Here is a 22,469-nt window from a genome sequence, read left to right as displayed (position 1 = left end):
CAGGGTTTTCCCAGGATCACAGCCCGGCTCCATCCTGGAGACCAGTCCTTAAATGTCAATCATTGACAGACCTAGCTGATGGAGTGGTGATTGATCAGCACTTTTGAGCCTGTTAGACCACAACAGTACTGAAAATCCCAGCTCTGAGAAGCACGAGCAGATCGAAGACACTCCAAACAAAAACGGGCAACTCCTCCTCAGTCTCTGCTTTTGAACTGAGGATGGACGGTTGGGCCAAGACCCTGAGAGGTTTGCAGGAACTGGAAATTTAAAAAATAACACACATTTAAAAACCAACCTACAATGCAGTCAAGAAGACAATGGAAGCGACTCCCGCTGGGAAAGGTTGGAGGCCACATAGTGTGAAGAGCCCTGGATGTGTTAGGTAGCTAGTTACAAATTAGCAGAGTTGAAGGTCATCAGGAATGGGTTCACCACCCTCATAATCAACAGCTTACAGGATCAGACTTGAAACTGCAGGACTTTATTACGGGTCATAGGAGTGTGATCTTTGTCATAACTCCGATCCTGGGTGGAGACAGTACTCTGCACTGCTTGAGGTTGGGGTGGGGTGTCATTAATAGATATCTAAACAGCTATCTTACAAGATATTGCCTAGCTTCAAGCTTTCTGGAAAAGAGCAAAGACATACCATTTTCCCTTCTTTTAATAGTGAATCCAAATGGACTTGTCTATCGCCTGGACAGACATTCCTCAGAAACAGCTGCCTGCTCTGGAGACTTGAGAAATAGTATAAAGCTTCCCCAGAGATGGGCCAGCACAGTGGTCTCTGACCGCTGTCTGCTCTCACCCTTAGGAGCGCTCTGCTCTCCCATGGTTCCTTTGGCCGTTGCCTAATCCCTTACTGCTCAGTGATTAAACTTTACCAACACTCTACACTTGGTGTGTCTCTTCTAGATCTTTCCATGGAAGTCACAAGGACCAGGGAGCCAAGGAGAGGCTGGTGCAAGATCCTGGGGGATGAAAGCCCTGGAATATTCACCCTTTAGAATCAAGAAACAAATTATGCCCTCCAAGTCTCTGAAAATCAAGACCAGACAGGGTCTGTGGAGTGCCAGAGGGCAAAGCCAGATCAGTGAAGGGGCGTTTCCGGGCACCAGGAGAAAAATTTCAAAGCAAGAGCAGGGCTGGGCATGTAGCTCACCTAGTACATGTGAGCTTTGAGTGCAAGCACCAGTGGTGATGGGACAGAGCTCAGAAATGCCCCCAACACTGTGAGGAATTTCCCTCCTTGGGGACTTCTGCTCAATTAAAGCTAGACCCTTGACTACGAAGGAGAGGGGAGTTTCGATGTAGATAAGGGTTAGGACATATTTAAGTGGAGGCATTCATAGAGATAGACTCACAGGAAAAGGACCAAACATACCTAAGTGTGGATATAGGCTTCTCAAGGAAGGCTCTCATTAGGTGTCTCTACAATGACCATAGACAGATGGGTGGGTGGATGGATAGATAATAGATAGATGATAGATAGATAGATAGATAGATAGATAGACAAAAATAGATAGACAGATAGGACTCTGTGGTCCAAGTTACCTTGTTCAAAGGATGTAATTTACAATAAGGCGTAAAGATGAAGAAAAGTTTAAAAAACAAGTAGGAGTATTTGAGCCGATCTACATAGTGACCTTCACTTAAAGAATTTTTCTCTGTAAATGAAACTCTAAGACGGTTTTATAAGCAGCATTGCTAGGAGCTAGAGATGAGAAGGGAATGCTAACACAGTTCAGCTCAAGGCCACGGCCATTGCAGCCCTAAGGAAGCAGAGTTCTTGGTTGTTTTGAACATCCTGTTTGGGGTGTCTTCAGGATAAGGAGCATCGCCTCTCCAGGCCTTCTGGGTTCCATCAGCAGTGGTGACATTTATTGACTCTCAGCCAGTAGCACACTCAAACTGGATCCCAGCGGGAGAGGTTTCTGGCCCGTCTTCCTGTCCTTCACACAACCAAACACAAAATCAAACAAAGCAGGCCTGGGAAGGTCTGCCTTAAAAGGTGGATGCTCTCCTCGTTGGAGGAGAATAAGGAATCTAGCCATCCCTACAGACAGACATCTGCTTGCTAGAATCCTGGGGAAGGGGACTTCAAACCAGGATGAACTAGCAAGTGGTTCCTCAGCTAGCTCAGCTGTGGGTCAGAGCTGCAAGAGGCAATGGAGCAAATTATCATCCCCAAGGCTGAGCTCCAGGTTCAAGGTCACTAGCCGAGGCGAGAGCCAAGGGTTTTTTTGTTTTTTTAAGTTCCCCATGTCTGTGTGACGATCAGATGTCTAGCCATGCTCAGGAAGCACAGGTCTAAGTGTTCTTTGTGGATTCTGTGGGTGCGTCATAATTTTTCCAGAAAAAGATGTGTTTTCCTGTGAATGTTTTGTGTTTAAATTCCAGCACACCCACCCCTGAACACTTCATAAGCTGGTGGGCATCAGAATTCACCAAAATGGTGGGTTCTCTTGTAAAAGCATTAAACAAGTTTTAAAAAAAAGAACATTTTTTTCTTAAATGTTTATTAGATTTAAATTTATACAATGAGCACTAAAGAAAGGTGAATGGCTTCGAGACAAAAAATCAGAAATAAAACTCGATGAAAATAGCTAAATGTGCAAAAAAAAAATGTGCAAAACCGGGTTAGCACAAGGTTTTCAGCAGCGTTATGAACCACAAGAGGAGACAGGTCTGGAAGTACATTTGAGCAGCGCTTCCTGACAGGACATAACCGGGATTTTAAGATTTCTCATCACAGTCAGATGCTAATTAACCAGGCAGGCTTTCAGGATCACACTTCCTGGTTGGAGATGATGACCTTGAAGGAGCTGAAGATAAAATTCACAAATTAGTTCTGCAGTAGACTGGCTATTTTCAGGGATATTTGGATTTTTTTTTTTTCCTAATAAAAAGCCTGTAACAGATATTGGGCCTGGTGCCACTGACAGTGTTTGGTTGAAAGATTGATGGGAAAAGGGTGAGCTAACACGAGCCCCAGGGGAGTCATTGCACCAGAGAATGTGCACTGAGGGTGTGTTTACACTGAGCTGATTCAGGGAGGGCAACAATCTCTATTCCCCAGCCTTTTAGAGCCTTCTGTGTCTAGGAAATAACTGAAGATTCCAGCTCTGAGGCTCGTGGGCCGATCAGAATCTAAACAAAGAAGGCCGGTGAACTCCATGGTTCTTTCTGTACTGAACCCATTATTCTCTGTGTCAGAATCAGGATGCAGCTGGGCCAAGACACTGAGGATTCTGCAGGGACTGGACATTTTAAAAAAGATGCTTTCAGGGGCTGGAGAGATGGCTCAGAGGTTAAGAGCACTGACTGCACCTCCAGAGGTCCTGAGTTCAATTCCCAGCAACCACATGGTAGCTCACAGCCATCCGTAATGAGATCTGGCGCCCTCTTCTGTGTACATAATAAAAATAAATAAATAAATTAATTAATTAATTAAAAAAAAAACCACGGGTTGATTACTTTAAAAAAAAAAAGATGCTTTCAAAAATCCAGAGGTGTGGTGGCACACACCTTTAACCCCCCGCACTCTGGAGGCAGAGTCAGGCAGATCTCTGAGTTTGAGGCCAGCCTGGTCTACTTAGTGAGACCCTGTCTCAAAAATTAAACAAACTGTTGTGCCCAGATCATAACCCCCAGAGAGACCACCAAGGACGAGCATACCAGAATGCAAAAGCAAGGTTTATCTGTTACAAGTCATGACAGGGAACTCAACTCAAGCCATCTCAAGTGAGGCCGAGAAGAGTTACTCTTTCTTGGGGAAGTTAGTTTTTACAGGCAAAATCCATAAAATTTCTTAGAGGGGAAGGGGTTAGTACGGGTCCATCCTTGATTGGTCCAGTTTTTCCCGGGCCTGGACTTTATCTTATTCTAGCTTATCTGTTTGCCCTGTCAGGAGTTTTATAACTCCTCTCCGGGGGTCTAGTCATGTTATCTCCGGAGAGGGGCATCTCGTGGTTAATTGGTTACCATCAGACATCCTGACTCTGTTCTTTTGTTCCTGGGGCTGGCGCCATCATTTCTGGGGACTTGAAACTGGCCTGGGTCTATCTATATTAAGATATCTTTGTCTAAGGCCCCCTTTTTGAGACAATAGAGTGAGGGTCTTGTTGTGCCTAGATCATGTCCCCAAAGCCGCCACTGGAGACTTTAGGTACAGAATGCAAAAGTAAGGTGTTTTCTAAGTTTACAAGCCTCCAGGGAGGCTCTTCCAAATCTCTCACTCACAGCAGGGAGTTTGGAAGGAGCGCTCCCCTTTCTTTGTGAGGCTAGTTCTTAAAGACACAGACCATATAATTTATTTTAACCCGCCTCCCTTTTTAGTCTTTTGGTCGAATATCCTGACTGTTTTCCAAAGTCCCTGTAGCAGATACAGCCACCTGGGGAAAAGGGGTCTAAGTTCTTATCTACACTTAGGAATCCTGGTTTAAGCTTCTCTTTGTCTGTAGGGGATAGAGTGGGGGGTTTTACTGAGGTATCACACAAACCAACAAACAAACAAACAACAAAAAAAAAAAAAACTAGGACACTGATTCATTCATAGGACTTGTAGACATCTGAGCTCATGGCTGTAGGAGGATTTTTCTGTCTTGTCTGGCAGCTCCCAAATCATGACACGGAAACTTATTATTAATTATGAAAGCTTGGCTGATAACTTAGGCTTGTTTCTAACTAGCTCTTACAATTTAAACTAACGCATATCTTTTAATCTACGGTCTATCTACCACGTGGCTTTTACGGGTATTCCATTTTGTGTGTCCGACTCATTCTGCATCTGGCTGACTTCTTGTCTCCGTCCTTCTTCTTCTTCCCAGTGTTCTCTCTGCCCCTAAGATCCCGCCTAGCTATTGGTTGTTTGTCTTTTTATTAAACCAATCACAGTGACATATATTTACACCGTGTAAAGGAATATTCCACAACGCATGGCCTTGACCGCAGAACAAGGCAGCTAGTCAGTAGAGTTCTGTTGTGGGACACACCATGATTATGGTGGACAGCCTTTGATTGTCTGGCACCTTTCTTTTCTTCTGGAAACAGTGTTCCCCTTTATCCCAGGCATATACCTGGTGAGAATGCCCCATCCTACACATTCTGGGTAACTTGTTAAAGTTTTCTATTCTGCATTTACAACCCACTCCCAGCAATGCCCATGCCGAAGGATAAGCAGGGGCCAGAGAGGCGGGAGAGGACTGATGCACAGGCCTTGACGTGGAAGGAGCCAGGCTGCACCCAGGAAGTGAGGGAAGACAGTCGTGGTAGAATCCAGAAGAAAGAGGCCCATTAGAAGAAGAGGGAGGGGGACCAGACCATGGAGGGCCCTGGAGATGAGACGAGAGCTCTGACTGGTGATCCTACCCTGGAGGAGCTGGAAGGACAGTGGGAAAGCCGAGCTAGAGAAATGCAATACTCTATGAGACAAGTTGTATTAGTTTCTTTGCTTACTGCTGTGACAGAACAACTTATGGTTGAGAGGGTTTGACCCATCATGACTGGGGAAGCTGTACCAGTGAGTGCCACTCTTAACCGCAGTGAAGTGTAACTTTACATCAGACCAGCAGTCAGGAAGTAGTGAGCTCGGGACAGAAGCTGAGACCGGATGTAATCCTCAATGTCTTCTCCTCCAACCCACTTCCTCCAGGGAGGCCCTACTCCATAAAGGATCCACAACCTCCCCAAGTAGTGCTGCTATGTGGGCTTCGAGTATCCCAACCCATGAGCCTGTGCTTTATATTCCGAACTGAACACCCCATCTAGTAGGGATGAATGCCATGCTCTGGGTAAGCAGAAGGATCCTGAGTTCATCCCTGGACACCTTGGAGAAGATGACTGTGATGGCTGGCTATCCTTGGTTGTCAACTTGACTACATCTGGAATTAACTAAAACCCCAGAATATAAGGGTGCCCCTATGAGGGAGTTTTTGCTTAATTTGAGCTGGGAAGATCCATTTCTAATCCGGATCTTTGAGGTAAGAATACATGCGTTTAATCTGGATCTTTTGAGATGGGAATACCCACCTGTAATCTGGACCATGCCTTCTGCTTGAAGCCTATATAAGGACATGGAAGAAGGAAGCTCTTAGAGTCTGATTCTTTAGGATTCTGGCATATACTGAAGACCAGCTGAGATATCCAGCCTTGTGGACTGAACAGCTACTGGATTCTTGGACCTTCCATTCATAGGCAACCATTGTTGGATTAGCTGGGCCACAGCCTATAAATCAGTCATTCTTATAAATCTCCTGTGTGTGTGTGTGTGTGTGTGTGTGTGTGTGTGTGTGTGTGTGTGTGTGTGTGTTGTGTGCAGGGATGGGGGGGTAGGGGTGGGGGGGTGAGATTCATTCTATAAATTCTGTTACTCTAGAGAACCCCGACTAATACAATAACCTCTCAGCCGAGCCATCTATCAATCAGAATCAACCATTTACTAACGGTCCTCGGCTGTGCTGTATGCTCCTATGCCCTGGACAGCTTTAGGCAGGGTGAGCTTCCGGTTTCTAGTTGGATTGTTAAGCTCCTCTGTGGATTCTATGGTGCAGCTAGGTTTGTTGACTACTGACAGAAGACCAAGTCACCATCACAGATGGGCATTTTTCTGTCACTTGGAAGAAGTTCAAAGGTGGGTCATCCAGAAGCCCCACCCCAAATCTGAGGGCAGAGTCTGAGGAAGGAGGAGGGCCGGGTGCCTTAATCCTGAGTGCAGGCTGGAAAATCACTGGGTTGCTGTTTGTGTCTCTTGCTCGTTCCCTAGGTAGATGGGGGATTCCGTCATGGCACCAGGCTGGCAAGTGTTGAGAAGGAGCGGTGCTGGCAGCTGATGGGCACAGAGGGCTCATGGGACTGCTGCTAATTGTGGGAATATTCAAACTTCTTCTTAAGAAGTATTAAAAACTAAGAAAAGGCTGGGTGGCGGTAGTGGTGCTATGCCTTTAATCCCAGCACTGGGGAGGCAGAAGCAGGTGGATCTCTGTGAGTTTGAGACTAGCCTGGGCTACAGAGCGAGTTCCAGGACAGCCAAAGCTACACAGGGAAACCCTGTCTTGAAAAACAAAAAAACAAACAGAACCAAACAACAAACAAAACAGAAAAGAAAAGGTTATAATCTCCAAATCAGTAAATGTGTCCTCTTTGTGTGAAGGCTCAGAAGTAGACTTGCTACTTTTGCAAGCCTTATAATTATGCTTGGGGGCCCAGTCTTTATTTAAATCCAATGTTAAGTATTATATAACAATGACTCAATAGACAGAGGTGTCATGAAGGGCAGGAGGCTGGGTGTCAGGGCCTGGGCCCTGGGCCTCACAGCAGCCTCTCCAGCTTCTTTATCACTGTGGAAAAAAAAAAAAAGGGACAAAGAGCCACTAGAAGCCCAGGGCCCAGCAAAATAAAGCTGTTAACAAACGTTCATTGCAGGCTGAGCCCCGAGGTCAGACACCTTGAACCCTGCACATCTGCTGCTTGTGAAACGCTGTCGGTTGACTTTCCCATCCCGTTATCAGGAGCTGTTAGGGCCCTGGTTGAAGTACAAAGCGTTGGCAGGGACCCAGTGTATCTTCACACATCTGCTGATTGAGCTGGCCTGAAAGGCTGCTCTATCACTAACGACATTGCCAAGGCCTTTTGGATCCAGCAGAGCTAAAGTGGAGGTGTCAGCGGGAAAGCAGTGAGTGGCAGCTCAGAACGTCCTTCCCTTCCACGGCCTCCAGCTAGCCCGTTCTGGTTCAAAGGCTGCTGCCTCAGCCCAGCCCCTACCAGACCCAGCAGCTTCCACATTAGCAAGCATCTGCCACCCCTGCGCCTCCCTTCCCGCAGCTCCTGTCACTGCCGGTGTGCCTAGGCTGGGCCCTGAGCCAGGCCTTGGCAGTGTGGAGATGGAGCCCATCCTCAGGTGGCTCACAGATTAGGAGGCAGACAGACGTAGAAATCAGCAGGTCCCTCTTTCATGGTGTGATGGTGCCAAGAAAGCAGAGAAATAGGAAGTGAGACCAAACCACAACATAGAGCCTGGCGCAGTCACGGGGAAGGCTTCCGTAGGAAGGGAGGCTGCAGCCGAATCTGGAAAACTGAATGCGGAGAAGACAGAGCTGCAGGCACCCAGGGCCACAGGGAAGAGGAAGGAGCTCCTCCTGGCTGGGTAGTGTAGCATGACAGTGGGGTGAAGACAGAAGAGAGCCCAGGCCCAGACAGTAAGAAGAGCAGATCGGCTGGGCAGTGGTGGCGGCATGCCTAATCCTAGCACTCGTGAGCCAGAGCCAGGCAGATCTCTGTGAGTTCGAGGCCAGCCTGGTCTATAGAGCGACATCTAGGACAGGCACCAAAACTACATAGAGAAACCCTGTCTTGAAAAACAAACAGAAGAAGAAGAGGAGGAGGAGGAGGAGGAGGAGGAGGAGGAGGAGGAGGAGCAGATCATGAAGGGCCTGATATATCAAGCTGAGGTGTCTGAGACTCACACTGGGAGGAGGTGAGAATTAGGGTCATCTCTGAGCATCAGAGACCCTAGCAGCCATGGCTAACTTCAGATGGGAATGATGTCTTGAAATAAGCCCACAGCAGAAGTGGTAGAAGGCATAGGTTAGTGATTTGAAAAGGTATGCCCTCTCTCCAGTTCACTATGCTGTTGTTTCCAGTCCTGGGCACTGTCTTCATGACCCAGCACAGCTGCTAGCCACCTTCCAGGAGGCGGGATACAGGGAGGGACGGGAAGGCACACAGCAAATTGCGCAAGCCAATTGCTCCAAAGGAAACATTCTCACTAACTCTTCCCGCTTACTTCTCATTGGCCAGAACTTAGTTACATGGTCTTCATGGCTATAAGGAAGGCTAGGAACTGTGGTCTTTGTTTGAGGTAGCCAAAACATTGGGACTTCCAATTCTGTGGACACAGAAGAAGCTTTGCCAAAGACCTTTCTCCTCTGCTGTGAGGACCAGAGTTATCAGCTTCACCTGACAGAGAACAACCCTGGAGGCTCAGAGAGAAGACAGTTAGCCCAAGCGGTACCTCTAGAGCTCAGTACTGCACGTCACACTTCAGACCAGGCAAGCTGAGGAGACAACTGCTCCCGAGTTCCCTGGCTCAGTGGGTCCATCAGGAGAAACACTGTCCCTAAAGGAGTCTCATGATGACAGATGCCTGGTCAAGAAGATTCAGATAGGGATCTAGGATCCACGAGAGCTTCTGGCCAGACCTCACCATGGTAGAGATGGGAAGAATGAGGTCCAGTGTATTAGTGGCTTTTCCTGTAGCTGTGATAAAATATCCTGATCAAAACCTTCAGGAAGGATGGATTTCCTCTGTGTCACAGTGTGAGGGTGCCGCCCACGTGTCAGGGAAGGCGTGGTGGCAGGAGGTTGAGAAGGATGGCCACATTGTGTCTGCCAGTCAGGAAGCAGACGGGAGATGAATGATGGGGCTCACAATGCCTTCTCGTTTCCATTCACCCAGGGAATTAAGGTGGGGCTTCTAAGCTCAGCTAACCCAACCTAGAAAACTCTCTCACCGACATGCCCAGAGGTCTGTCTCCAAGGTGATTTAAAGTCTCATCAAGTTGACAGCGTTGACCACCACACAGGGTGGGGTGGGGGGATCGTGACGAAGGGCCTGGACTGTGGGCACCAGGTGCAGTGATCCTTCCACATTGCTGGGTGTGATGTTTAAACAACCTTTTTAAACAGCCAGTATCCTGGTGAAGCGTCAGCTACAGACTGACAGAATGAATTGCCCCAGGGTTGGAATAACATATATGCTCCCCGTTGCTCATCTGTTTACATAGGTTACACATCGTGGACTATTTCTTCCCAAGAACAGAATGCTGGGCCTGACAGGAAAGAGAGACCCACAGAGGAGAGTAGGTATAAGGTGTGGGGGAGCATGGCCTCCTGGATCCCAGGCTATCAGCCTCACTGTGTACTCTATTCCCTTCATGGGGAGGTGATGAGATGAATTTCAGATGTGAATAAAGTCCTTCTCAGAAGGCTGACATCAAACTAGGTGAAAGAAGCTACTTGACCCCATCCCTTGGTGACCCCTGAGAGGTCAAAGGGCTCTCAGCTTCCCCTCCTTCCCAGTCCTGGTCCCAGGCTGAGGGAGCCTAGAAACATTCAGGCAGAAGAGATCTACAGAGACTTGGAGGCAGGAACGAGGCCTCTGCCAGGTCAGGTGAAATCCTTCCCGTGCTGGAGGAAAGAGCTGGGTTACAACCATCCTACCAAGGCCAACTTCTCCAACCAAAACTCCATGCTAGAAGGGGGGGCAGTGGTGACAGATTAGGACACCCCAAGTTCTGCCATTAATGGGAGGAACAGACTCCTGGGAGGCCTGGAAAGAGCTACAGCCTGTGGAGGACCAGTGCCAGACCCAGGTGAGAGTCTCCACACACTGTATCACAGGATATCTGACCCTGGCTGGTCAGAAAGACAGAGCCTGGTCCTGTGTCTGTCTGTCTGCCACACTGGGCCAGGCTTCACTCTGTCAGTTTGTTTGTTTTTAACTTGTTAAGATTTGTTCATTTTATGTGTACACGTGTTTTGTCTACATGTATGTGTGGATGTGCCTGATGAGGTCAGAAGAGGGCTTCAGGTCCCCTGGAACTAAAGTGACAGATGGCTATGAGCCACCCTGTGAGTGCTTGGGATTGAACCCGGGTCCTCTGCAAGAACAAGTGGCCCTAATCTCTGAGCCACCTCTCCAGCACCCCCATTTATTATTATTATTTTTTTTAACTTTTTAAATTGGAATTTGTTTACTTGGGGTAGGGCACACACATGTGCCACAGTGGTGTGTGGAGGTAGAGGACAATTCGCAGGGGCCAGCTCTCTCCTTCCATCCTGTCGGTTCCAAGGTTCAAACTCAGGTCTTCAGACTTGGTAGCAAGTGCCTTTGCCCACTGAGTCATCTCAGCGGCTCCATGGCTTCACTCCTTCACACGCCAGTTGTGTGGAGGTTTAGGGGTGGGGGGCTGGGATGTCTGTGTTCGGGAGGAGTCGCATCCCAGGCTCAGACATTGGCTGCTCACACTTTGTGGGAAATGGCTCGTCTGGCTACGGTGAGGTTTTCCAGCTCGAAAGGAACGCTGCCTGGTCATAGGTGACGCGAGCCAAAGAGGTTCCTCACGGGCACAAGAGGAGTGTGAGGAGCTAACGGTATTATTAAAGACACCCCGCCCCACTCGGCTCCTCATACTCCTCTCCCCTCCCCCACAACGCAGCGGATTATAGGGAAGCCTAGGAAGGATGGAGCCTGCCCTTGGCCAGGCAGAGAGCCCGAGTGGATAGGAGAGTTAATCCATAGCCAAGCCATGGCATCTGCAGCCTTGGAGGTGCAATTACTGCCTGCTGGGGACAGATCAACGCCTTTAATAGACATGTTTATTTAACAGGCTTCACGGTGCCCAGAGGGAGAGAGTGGATCATCATTCAATCTTGTTTTGCAGTAGAAGGAAAATGGAAGAGGAGGGGTGTGGAGGGCTTGGACAGCCCTGCAATGGATGGAAGACGCATCCCAGATTACACTCAATCACAACACATCCTGGGCGACGGAAGGGGACAAGGGCACAGGTTTGCTGAACAGAGCTGGGTTTTCACCTACCCTGTCTTCTTACAGTCATTGTGTTGTGGGGTATTCACCAGAGAAGACTGCTGGGACATGGGCTTAAGCCAATAGAAAGTCATTATCAGTCTTTATTAGGTATTCAGGATCCCAGTAGCACTCAGCCTTTCTCAGGGTGAGCTTTTAAGCACAGAAAAAAACAAAAAACAAACAAACAACAACAACAAAAAAAACCCCCATGTTCTGGGTTGACATACTTCAGTTAATAAGAACAGTTAACCAGAAGCAGGATTAGTGCATTTAGAGACGTTCCCAGAACTGTGGGCTTTGGTGGATCAGGTCTTTGTTTTTGTTTTGTCCGGTGGTGCTGTCTATATGCTGACTTTCATGGCCTGAATGGTAATTCCATCATGGAGTCAGTTGTGCTAAGGTCTGAGGCCCTGTTACAATTATCCCCACTCTCCATAAAGCCTGAGAACCCGATTCACAATTCTGTACAAGTTGAACTGGCCAGGCTGCACCCCTAATTCCTGATTACTGGGATCAAAGCAGCTGCAGTCTCTTCCTGAACTTCCTGAGCGCTGCAAAACTGTCTCTCTAGAAGAGCATCAGCACCACCGAGCACAGAAGAGGCAAGCAGGCTTGGCTGGAGATGGTTCAGGGGTTAAGAGCACTGGCTGCTCTTCCAGAGTTCCTGAGTTCAAGTCCCAGCACCCACATGGTAGCTCACAACCATCTGTAATGAGATCTGATGCCCTCTTCTGGCGTGCAGTGATACATGCAGATAGAGCACTCATACCTAAACAAATAAACACTCAGGGCTACAATGCTGCTCTTCTCTGAAAAACCTGAGGAGGATTTTGAAATTTTGCACTGCCTTTCAGAGCAGAATAAGCACCCATAGGCAGTTTCTCCTGTTACTGTATATAGCATGCGGTAGAGGTAGAAAAACATTTAACTATCAAGATGACATTGGCCCATGCACCTGCTCTGAGCTTTGAATGTAGTACCAGAACTCCGCAGACAAAGTCTGAGAGACACAGACTCCTGAGCTGTCCCTGTCCCCTGTCTTCTGAGAGCTTGAGAAGTTTGGTTTCAATGTTCCTGAAAATGTCACTATGTCAATGAACTATGGGACGTCCCCCTCACTCTGAGGCTTTATTTGTTGTTGTTTGTTTGTTTTTCGAGACAGGGTTTCTCTGTGTAGCTTTGCGCCTTTCCTGGAACTCACTTGGTAGCCCAGGCTGGCCTCGAACTCACAGAGATCCGCCTGGCTCTGCCTCCCGAGTGCTGGGATTAAAGGCGTGCGCCACCACCGCCCGGCACACTCTGAGGCTTTTAAAGGGGGTTACACAGCATGGACTATCTGGACTGAAGTCCAATACTGAGGAATACTCATTGAGGGCTTCCTGTGCACTAGGAACTTTGTATGGGTGACCCATTTGAGACTTTGCACCTCCATGAATAGGTGGCCACCTAAGACCTCCATCCTAGAGGGGGGCACTGGGATTCAGGGGCAGACAGGTTTTCCCAGGCCCTGGTTATATATTACAACCACCTGAGGGCATACATAAGTCACTGATGCCTAAACCCCACCCAGACCCCCTGACTGGACTCTCAAGAGGTGGCACTTGGCTATGGGTGTGGTGCCAAATCTTCAGAGACTCTAGCTGTAGCCAGAGTTGAAAAGACGGGGTTGTGTAATTGGTTCTCACCAATCGTTAGAGAGCCCAGGCCCAGGGAGGGCTACAAGCAGCAAACCTCGCTGCCACTCCCCTGCCTCCTAGAGGTGGAAGGCAGCCTGGCTACTGTCACATTGCATGGAGCCCCATTCTCCTACCCAGGAAGAGTGACCCCTATCGGTCAGCCTATGTTACACATGCCCTGGTCCTCTGCCTTGGTCATGTAGCATAGGTCACATTTTCACTAAGCTTGTGATGATGAGTTTTTATTTTATTTTATTTTTTTTTTGAGACAGGGTTTCTCTGTGTAGCTTTGCGCCTTTCCTGGGACTCACTTGGTAGCCCAGGCTGGCCTCGAACTCACAGAGATCCACCTGGCTCTGCCTCCCGAGTGCTGGGATTAAAGGCGTGCGCCACCACCGCCCGGCGATGATGAGTTTTATTATCAACTTGATATGACCTAGAGTCACCTGGGAAGCAGAAATCTCAATTGAAGAATCGCCTTGGTCAGATTAACCTGCCGCCATGTCTGTGAGAGACTGTTGTCTTGATTGAGGATTGATGTGAGAGGACCCAGCCCACTGCGGGCGGTGCCATCCCTATACAGTGGTCCTGGGCTGTGTAAGAATCTAGTTAAGCACGAGCCAGTGAACAAGGCAGTAAGTAGTGTTCCTTCATGGTCTGCTTCAGTTCCTACCCAGACTTCCCTCTGTGATGGACCATGGCCTGGATGTGTAAGCTGAAATAAACCCTTTTCTGCCCTAAATTACTTTTGGTTACAGTGTTTCATCACAGCGATAAGACAGACCGCATCTCTGACATGCAAAGACCTTCCCTTCCCTCAGGATCCTTTTTTTTTTTTTTTAGACTTATTTATCTATTTTATGTTATGAGTGTTTTGCCTGTATGTATATGCATTGTGTATGTGCCTGGTACCATGGAGGCCAGAAGAAAGCACAAGCTCTCCTGGGACCGGGATTACAGATGATTGTGAGCCACCTTGTGGGTGCTGGGAATCGAACCTGGGTCCTCTGCAAGAGCAACAAGTGCTCTAAACCACCGAGCCGTCTCTCTAGCCCACCTCGGAAACCTTTAAGAATAGACAGCCTGCCTTGTCTGGTGGGACTGAAGCTTCTTACTTCAGACCCCTCCCCTCCTCTGCCCGCCCACAGCTATGTCAATAAATGTCTCTTCTGAAGGACTGTTTGACCCAACATGTCTCTCTCAAACTTCCCCCAAGCCTAGCATTACTGAGTGACTGCGGGGGGGGGGGGGGGGGGGGCTAGTGCCACTTGATCTCACTAGGACATGCAGGAAACAGTAATTCACTGCCTTCCACAAAGGTGCTTTGGTGGAGAACATTTTCTGTCCTTTGCTTTTTTCCTTTTTTTTTTTTCTGAGCTGAGGACCGAACCCAGGGCCTTGTGCTTACTAGGTAAGTCTGTGGGCAATTTCTTGGTTAATGATTGATATGCAAGGGCCCAGCTCATTGTGGGTGATTCCACCCCTGGGCAGGTGGTCCTGAAGGTCCTTATACAGCCTGGTATGGTTGTATAAGGAAGCAAACCAGGAGGCTGGAAAGATGGCTCAGCAGTTAAGAGCACTGGCTGCTCCTCTAGAGGACTTGGGTTCAATACCCAGCACCCACATGGCAGCTCACAATTGTCTGTAGCTTCAGCTCCAGAAAATCCATCACACTAGGCATGCATATGGTGCATATGTCTGTGCATGCAGGCAAAATACTCACACATAAAATAAAATAAATAATTTAAGAAGAAGGAGAAGGAGAAGGAGAAAAGGAGGAGGAGGAGGAAGAGAAGGAGAAGGAGAAGGAGAAGGAGAAGGAGAAGGAGAAGGAGAAGGAGAAGGAGAAGGAGAAGGAGAAGGAGAAGGAGAAGGAGAAGGAGAAGGAGAAGGAGAAGGAGAAGGAGAAGGAGAAGGAGAAGAAGAAGAAGAAGAAGAAGAAGAAGAAGAAGAAGAAGAAGAAGAAGAAGAAGAAGAAGAAGAAGAAGAAGAAGAAAGAAAGCAGGCTGAGCAAGCCATGGGAGCAAGCCAGTAAGCAGCACTCCCCTGATGCTTCCTGCCTCCAGGTTCCTGCCTTGAGTTCCCACCCTGACCTCCCTTAGTGATAGAGAGTGACCACAGAATTGGAAGCTAAAATAAACTCTTTCCAAGTGGCTTTTGGTCTTGGTTTTTTGACACAATAAAGACCAAGACACCTGCTTAGCCATCTCAACAGCTCTTACAGTCAAGTTCAGACATCTTAAGTGTGTGGTCACCTCAAGGACTCTTCGGATAAGTGAAGACCCATCACAGAGGTCTGTAGCAGGAATCTTAAAAGTTCTTATTAATAAAATCAAACCTGAGCCAGGTATTGTGGTGAACTGGAAGATCAGAGAGACAGAACAAGCCACAGCTAACCTCACCTGGCCAACTTCTCAGCTGGTCTTGTTTCCTCAGACTGGATGCTTCTGTGTCCTCATCCCAATGGCTCTCAGCTGAACTGCTGCTCGAAAGCCTGAAGCTTAACCAGCCAAATGCTTCTAGTTTCTGGTCCTCACACCTTATGTACCTTTCTGCTTTCTACCACCACTCCCTGGGATTAAAGGCTGGCTTTCTGTGTTTAAAGGCGTGATGAGTCACCGTGCTTGGCTGTATCCTTGAACACATGGATTTCTGCCTCTGGAATGCTAGGATTAAAGGCGTGTGCTACCACTGCCTATCCTTTATGTTGAATATTGTGGCTGCTCTGTCTCTGACCCCAGATAAGTTTATTAGCATGCACAATATTTGGGGGAACACAATACCACAGAGGTCACAAGTCCAAGTTGAGTACCCAAGAGCCTCCACCTGCCTGCGGTGCCCTTCCAGTCACACTCACCCTGCAGGCAATTGCCTGCCCAGAATTCTGACACCATAAGCCAGTTCTTCCTGGTGGCAAACTTAATAAACGTGGGATTCTGTAAGTGGGACTCGCAGGGCTCTGAGTCTGGCTCTTCTACTAAGCAGAGTATCAGATTCATTCACAGGGCCATTGTTACTTCATGCTCACTGCTGTGGAGACAGCTTTTGAACAGCTATACTTTCCAATTCATGTATTCATCCATTCAACTGTTGATGGACACATGGGTTGTTTCCAGTTTGGGTTTATTACACCTTGTGCCATTTCGGGATTGTGGTGCTCGTCATTCGGTGCCCATACGCACAAGTTTCCGTTGGGTGGACGTCAAGCATTCACGCATTCGGCTTTTAATAGAAAAATATCTACCAGCCTTTCAGAAGGGGTGTATCCACTTACACCCCAATGGCAGTGTATGAGTTTATGGTCCCAACTCTCCCCAGGCTTAAATATTAAGCCTTAAATATTAATTAAATATTAAATATTAATACGACTTTAAACACCCTCTGCAGGCCAGACAAAACATACCTTCCCCCACTTTCAATCCCTTCCCCTGTAGAGAATTCAAGTCACAGAGCCCTGGGGATGATAGTGGAGTCTTTTTAGGGTCTCTTCTACCCAAGGGCGCCAAGAGGCTCCAAGAGAAAAGTTCTAATCTTGTTATCCCCACCTTAGGCCAACCCTGGCTTGTAAACCAGACCTCATCTCTTGATTTAACTCCCCTGAGCACCACAAGGCTTTGCAGATAAGTGTCTTTAAATCACCGCTGAAGAGAAGCAGGGCTGTAAATACACAATAATCCTGAGGCGCAGCAGCAGCAGGTCTGAGGGAGCCAATCCATTAAGCCGACCCCTGCCCAGAAGCTAATCCTCCGCCATGCAGCCCTTCACCCCACTGCTCTGTGAGCACTTCACCATTGCTTGCTAGGAGCCAGAGCCCTCCGCTGGAGACTGCAGACTCAAGGAAGAGCCCTGAACCCACCATGGACTCCACAGAGACCTGTGGAGACAAGCAGCAACCTATGCGTGACTGTCCCCATCGACAGGGTTAGGGACTGACACACGGGTTCTAACTTTAGCCCAGTCCAGTGACGCCTCTAAAGTGACCCTGACTCCTTGCTGATCACTCGGTCTGCGTGTGGACATGTGTGTGTGTGTGTGTGTGTGTGTGTGTGTGTGTGTGTGTGTGTGTGTGAGTGCAGGTGCCAGAGGTGTGGGCTCTCTTGGAGCTGGCGTCGTAGACAGATGTAAGCCACCCGATGAGGAGGGAACCAGCAAATGCTCTGATGGTGAGCCACCTCTCCAGCCCCATCTCTCCAATTTTTTTAGATGTTATATTCATAGAACCACCTTCACCATGTCCTATAGACTTGGATATATTGTGTTTTCATTTTCATTAAATTCTAAAAGGTTTTAATTTCTTTCTTAATATCTAAAATATCTATCTTGACCCATTTTTTGTTCAGCAATGGGTTGTTCAGTTGTCATGAGTTTGGAGTTTTCTGTTGTTTCCATTGTTGTTGAAATCCAGCTTTATTCCACGGTGGTCAGATAGGGTGCAGGGGTTATTTCAGGTTTCTCCTATCTGTTGAGACTTGCTATGTGTGCAAGTATGTGGTCAGTTTTGGAGAAAGTTCTATGAGCTGCAGAGAAGACGGTGTATTCTTTCATGTTTGGATAGAATGTTCTGTAAATATCTGTTAGGTCCAATTGATTTATGATGTCATTTAGCTCCAGAATTTCTCTGTTTAGTTTTTTTCTGGAAGGATTGTCTATTGAGAAGAATGGGGCCATCTTTGATGAGTGGGCTACAATCCATATAACCGCAGAGGTTAGGTATAGAGTAAGGAATTATGTAGGAGGGAAGGCTCTCCCAAGAAACGGGAAATATAACATCTAGATGCATAGTTATGGATGGACTGGGAGGAAGGAGACTGGAATGGGAGAATTAAATGGAGATGAGAAAGGGGGGGTATTGGGAAGGACAGCTAAAACTAAGGGTCAATTGAGGGGTCCTATGGAAACCTCTATAGTAGAAGCTTCTTAAAATATATACATGCCGGGCGGTGGTGGCGCATGCCTTTAATCCCAGCACTCGGGAGGCAGAGGCAGGCAGATCTCTGTGAGTTCGAGGCCAGCCTGGTCTCCAAAGCGAGTTCCAGGAAAGGCGCAAAGCTACACAGAGAAACCCTGTCTCGAAAAACCAAAAAAATATATATATATATATATATATATATATATATATATATATATGAACAAAATCTAAAATGGAATCACTGAATCATAGGGGAAACAAAGCCCCAACTAGACACCACTCACCACCAAACGAAACCTCACGTGTCGGGTTGCATCTAATTGAATTGTTGGCCAAAGGGGCATGGACACCCCCCAAACCACCCAGGCTATTGCCAAGGCTATTGGTTGCTCTCAACAAACTGATAAGGCCCTATTGCTGAAGACAACACCTACATAATTCATTAAACGTGGAAAAGTCAAGCTAGTGCCAACCTAGAACCTTCGCCCCTGCTGACTAGGGCTCATGGTACCAGAAGATATCCTGCACGCTACCAGAGAAGAAAGGTAACCACCAGCCCAGCTCTAAACTCTTCAATCTACAATGGTGACCTGCCTTCATGATACCCTGGTGCAATCGTGTTACAAAAGTTGTGGGAGTAAGCAACCACCATCTGATTGGATTTAAGGATTACTCTGTGAGGTAGAACCCATGCCTGACCCTGCGCAGGCAGCCGAGAACTGAGACTAGACAGGCCAGTGGACCACAGGGAACTACTACCGCTCTGCTAAAGAAATATAGCAACAAAACCCATACTCATAGATCAGTGTCTTGCTCAGCCATCCTCAGAGACGCTTCCTCCTGCTACAGAGGTAGGTCACTAGCACAGAGACCCACAGCTTGACAACGTGCAGAGACTACGAGACCACAGCTTGACAACGTGCAGAGACTACGAGACCTTGGAACGTTCAACTCTAAATGAGATATCTCCATCAAATCCCTCCCCTCAAGGCTCAGGGAACTCTGAGGAAGATGGGGCAGGAAGACAATAAGAGCCAGGTGGGACAGAAGACAACAAGGAGTCAAGGCCTTCTGGATCCAACAGGACTGACGCACATGTGAACCCACAGAGACTGTGGCAGCACGCACAGGACCTGCACAGGTCGGCACCGGATGAGGTCTCAGTGCTGAGAGGGGAAGCGCACACAAGCACCCATCCCTAACTCAGGAGCTGTCTCCACTGATAACTACTAGTAAAGGAAAAGTTAGTTTGCTCTAGTGGAGTCTCACTGGGTATACAAACCACCCTTAAGGGCAGGCCCTGTGCCCAGCCATAAGCGACCAACACAAGCAAACTCAATGGTATTTTTGGAAGGTTCCTTGCCCCATAATGCTCTGTCTGGGCTTTTATTTTATTTTTTTTTAATCTTACAGGTCTTTTGCTCATATATTACGGTTTCTAATTTTGTAGTTGTGGCTTTATGAGATTTCTCTATGTGTGAATGTGTGTGTGTGTGTGTGTGTTTCTTGTGCTTTTTCCTTGGCTATTTTTTTTTCCTGTTTGTTTTTTATCTTACTTTATTTTATTACTAGCATTAATTTTTATGATGCTGGTTTGTTTTCTAATGATAAAGTGAAAGAAAAGGTATGGATTTGGGTGGGTGGAAAGGTGGGGAGGATCTGGGAGGCACTGGGAGAGGGGAAATTGATCAGAATATAGTGTATGAAAAAATCTATTTTCATTTAAAAATATTATATATATATATATATTTTTTTTTTTTTTTTGGTTTTTCGAGACAGGGTTCCTCTGTGTAGCTTTGCGCCTCTCCTGGGACTCACTTGGTAGTCCAGGCTGGCCTCGAACTCACAGAGATCCACCTGGCTCTGCCTCCCGAGTGCTGGGATTAAAGGCGTGCGCCACCACCGCCCGGCTTAAAAATATTATATTTAAACTGAAATAATTTAAAGAAATTTTCATTCTATTTAGTTGTTTGTTTTTTTTGGTATGTTGGGGGGTGCATTGTGTCACGTGAGCATGTGGAGTTCAGAGGACAACTCAGAAAAGGTGAGTCTCTCCTTTGTAGATCTTAGGGATTGAACTCAGGTCCTTAGCTTTGGCAACAAGCGCTTTAACCCACTAAGTCATCTTGCTGGCCAAACATGAAATATTTTACAGGGAAAAATTTTACATTTTATGCTTTCAACAGCACATTTTTCTACGTTTTTAGTTGCTCCACATTTTCATGTTACGTTGGGCCCCACAAACCTATGTGCTGAGCCGTGGTCTCTCAGTGCAGGACAGGATGGAGTAGGATGATGCAGGATGGGGTCCACTCAGGTCATAGCAGACAGACATCTCTGTGATCCAGACCCCCTGGTTTGGGGAGCAAGAGGAAGAGCCTCCCACAGGAAGTGCCTCATGTCAGAGGATGGGAGCCTTTGTCAGTGTTTCTGCTCAGGATGAAGAGTCAGGAAGGCCCAGAGACGCCCAGGGTCCACCTGTGGGGGGCCAGGCCCTGCAGAGGGCAGCCATCCGCATGCTACAGAGGACAGTGGTTTTGGCAGGGCATGGCTGTCATGGGTCTTTCTCTGACAGTGTGGCTAACAGGCTTGAGAAGAGGCTATTTCAAGAGGAAGGTGTGCTTTTATTTATTTTAAAGGTTTTATGTCAGCTTGACACAGCTAAAGTCATCCGGTAGGAGGGAACCTCAATTAAGAAAATACCTCTAGGGGTAACCCAAACCCAGAAAGACAGTTAAGGTATGTACTCACTCATAGGTGGATTCTAGATATAAAATAAAGATCAATCAGACCACAACCCATAGAACCATAGAGGCTATATATATAGCATGGAGGTCCCTAGGACGACTGTGGCTTATAATAAATTTCAGTTTTACTCAGTTATTGAAAAAAAATAGCCAAATGAATGGAAACACATGAACTATGAACCAAAGGCTGAGGGGCCCCCAGCTGGATCAGGCCCTCTGAATAGGTGAGACAGTTGATTGGCTTGATCAGGTTGGGAGGCAACTAGGCAGTGGGACCAAGTCCTGTGCTCATTGCATGAGTTGGCTGTTTGAAACCTGGAGCTTATGCAGGGACGCTTGGCTAAGTCTGGGAGGAAGGGACTGGACCTGCCTGGACTGAGTCTACTAGGTTGATCGAAGTCCTCGGGGGAGGACTTGTCCTGGAAGAGGTGGGAATGGAGGGTAGGCTGGGGATAAGGGGAGGGGGTGGAGGGGGGAGAATAGGGGAACCCATGGCTGATATGTAGAACTGAATGGTATTGTAAAATAATATATATGTGTGTGTGTGTGTGTGTGTGTGTGTGTGTGTGTGTGTGTGTGTGTATAAAGAAAATACCTCTAGGGCTGGAGAGATGGCTCAGAGGTTAAGAGCACTGACTGTTCTTCCAGAGGTCCTGAGTTCAATTCCCAGCACCCACATGGTGGCTCACAACCATCTGTAATGAGATCTGGCGCCCTCTTCTGTGTAAATAATAAATAAATAAATAAATATTTAAAAAAGAAAGAAAGGAAGAAAGAAAATACCTCTAGCCAGCGGTGGTAGCACATGCCTTTAATCCCAGTACTCGGGAGATAGAGCCAGAAGGATCTCTGTGAGTTCAAGGCCAGCCTGGTCTACAGAGCTAGATCCAGGACAGGCACCAAAACTACACAGAGAAACCCTGTCTCAAAAAAAAAAAAAAAAAGGCCTCTATAAGATCAGGTTGTAAGCAAGCCGGGGCCTCACACTTGTGAGACAAATGCTCTACTACCAAGCTAAGACCTTAGGTCATCTCCTGATTCTCTCTGTGGCCCCTCTCTTTGGCCCTCCTTTCCCCTCCTATTCCCTTTCTCTCCCCCTCTACTCTCGCCAATCCCTCCCCCTCCCCCCCAACTCCTCCCTCCTGCAAAGGGACACAGAGTTAAAGGGCCTCCTAGCCAGTGGCCCAGTACCAGTTCCACACGCCCTAAGGGTGACCCCTGAAAGGGTGAGAGTCCTGGAAAAAGTAGGACTGGTCGGGACATTGAGATCTTACAGAGCTTTCCTTCTGTGAGAGCCCCCACCCACCCCACCACCCCCGCCACCTCTCTCTCTCTCTCTCTCTCTCTCTCTCTCTCTCTCTCTCTCTCTCTCTCTCTCTCTCTCTCTCTCTCTCTCTGTTTCTCTGGAGGTGATGTCCACAAGAGGGAGGATGCTCACAGCCAGGGATTCAGGCATTTTTTCCAAAGAGAAGAAGGACCAGTGAGCTTCGGTGCCTGAGGTGGGCCACTGGGAGCCAGGAGGAGAATCCCCCACAATGTGGGGCAGA

This window comes from Peromyscus maniculatus, chromosome 2 (genome assembly GCF_049852395.1).
Source record: "Peromyscus maniculatus bairdii isolate BWxNUB_F1_BW_parent chromosome 2, HU_Pman_BW_mat_3.1, whole genome shotgun sequence".
In the NCBI taxonomy this organism is placed as follows: Eukaryota; Metazoa; Chordata; class Mammalia; order Rodentia; family Cricetidae; genus Peromyscus; species Peromyscus maniculatus.
Note: the sequence above shows the minus strand (reverse complement) of the source record.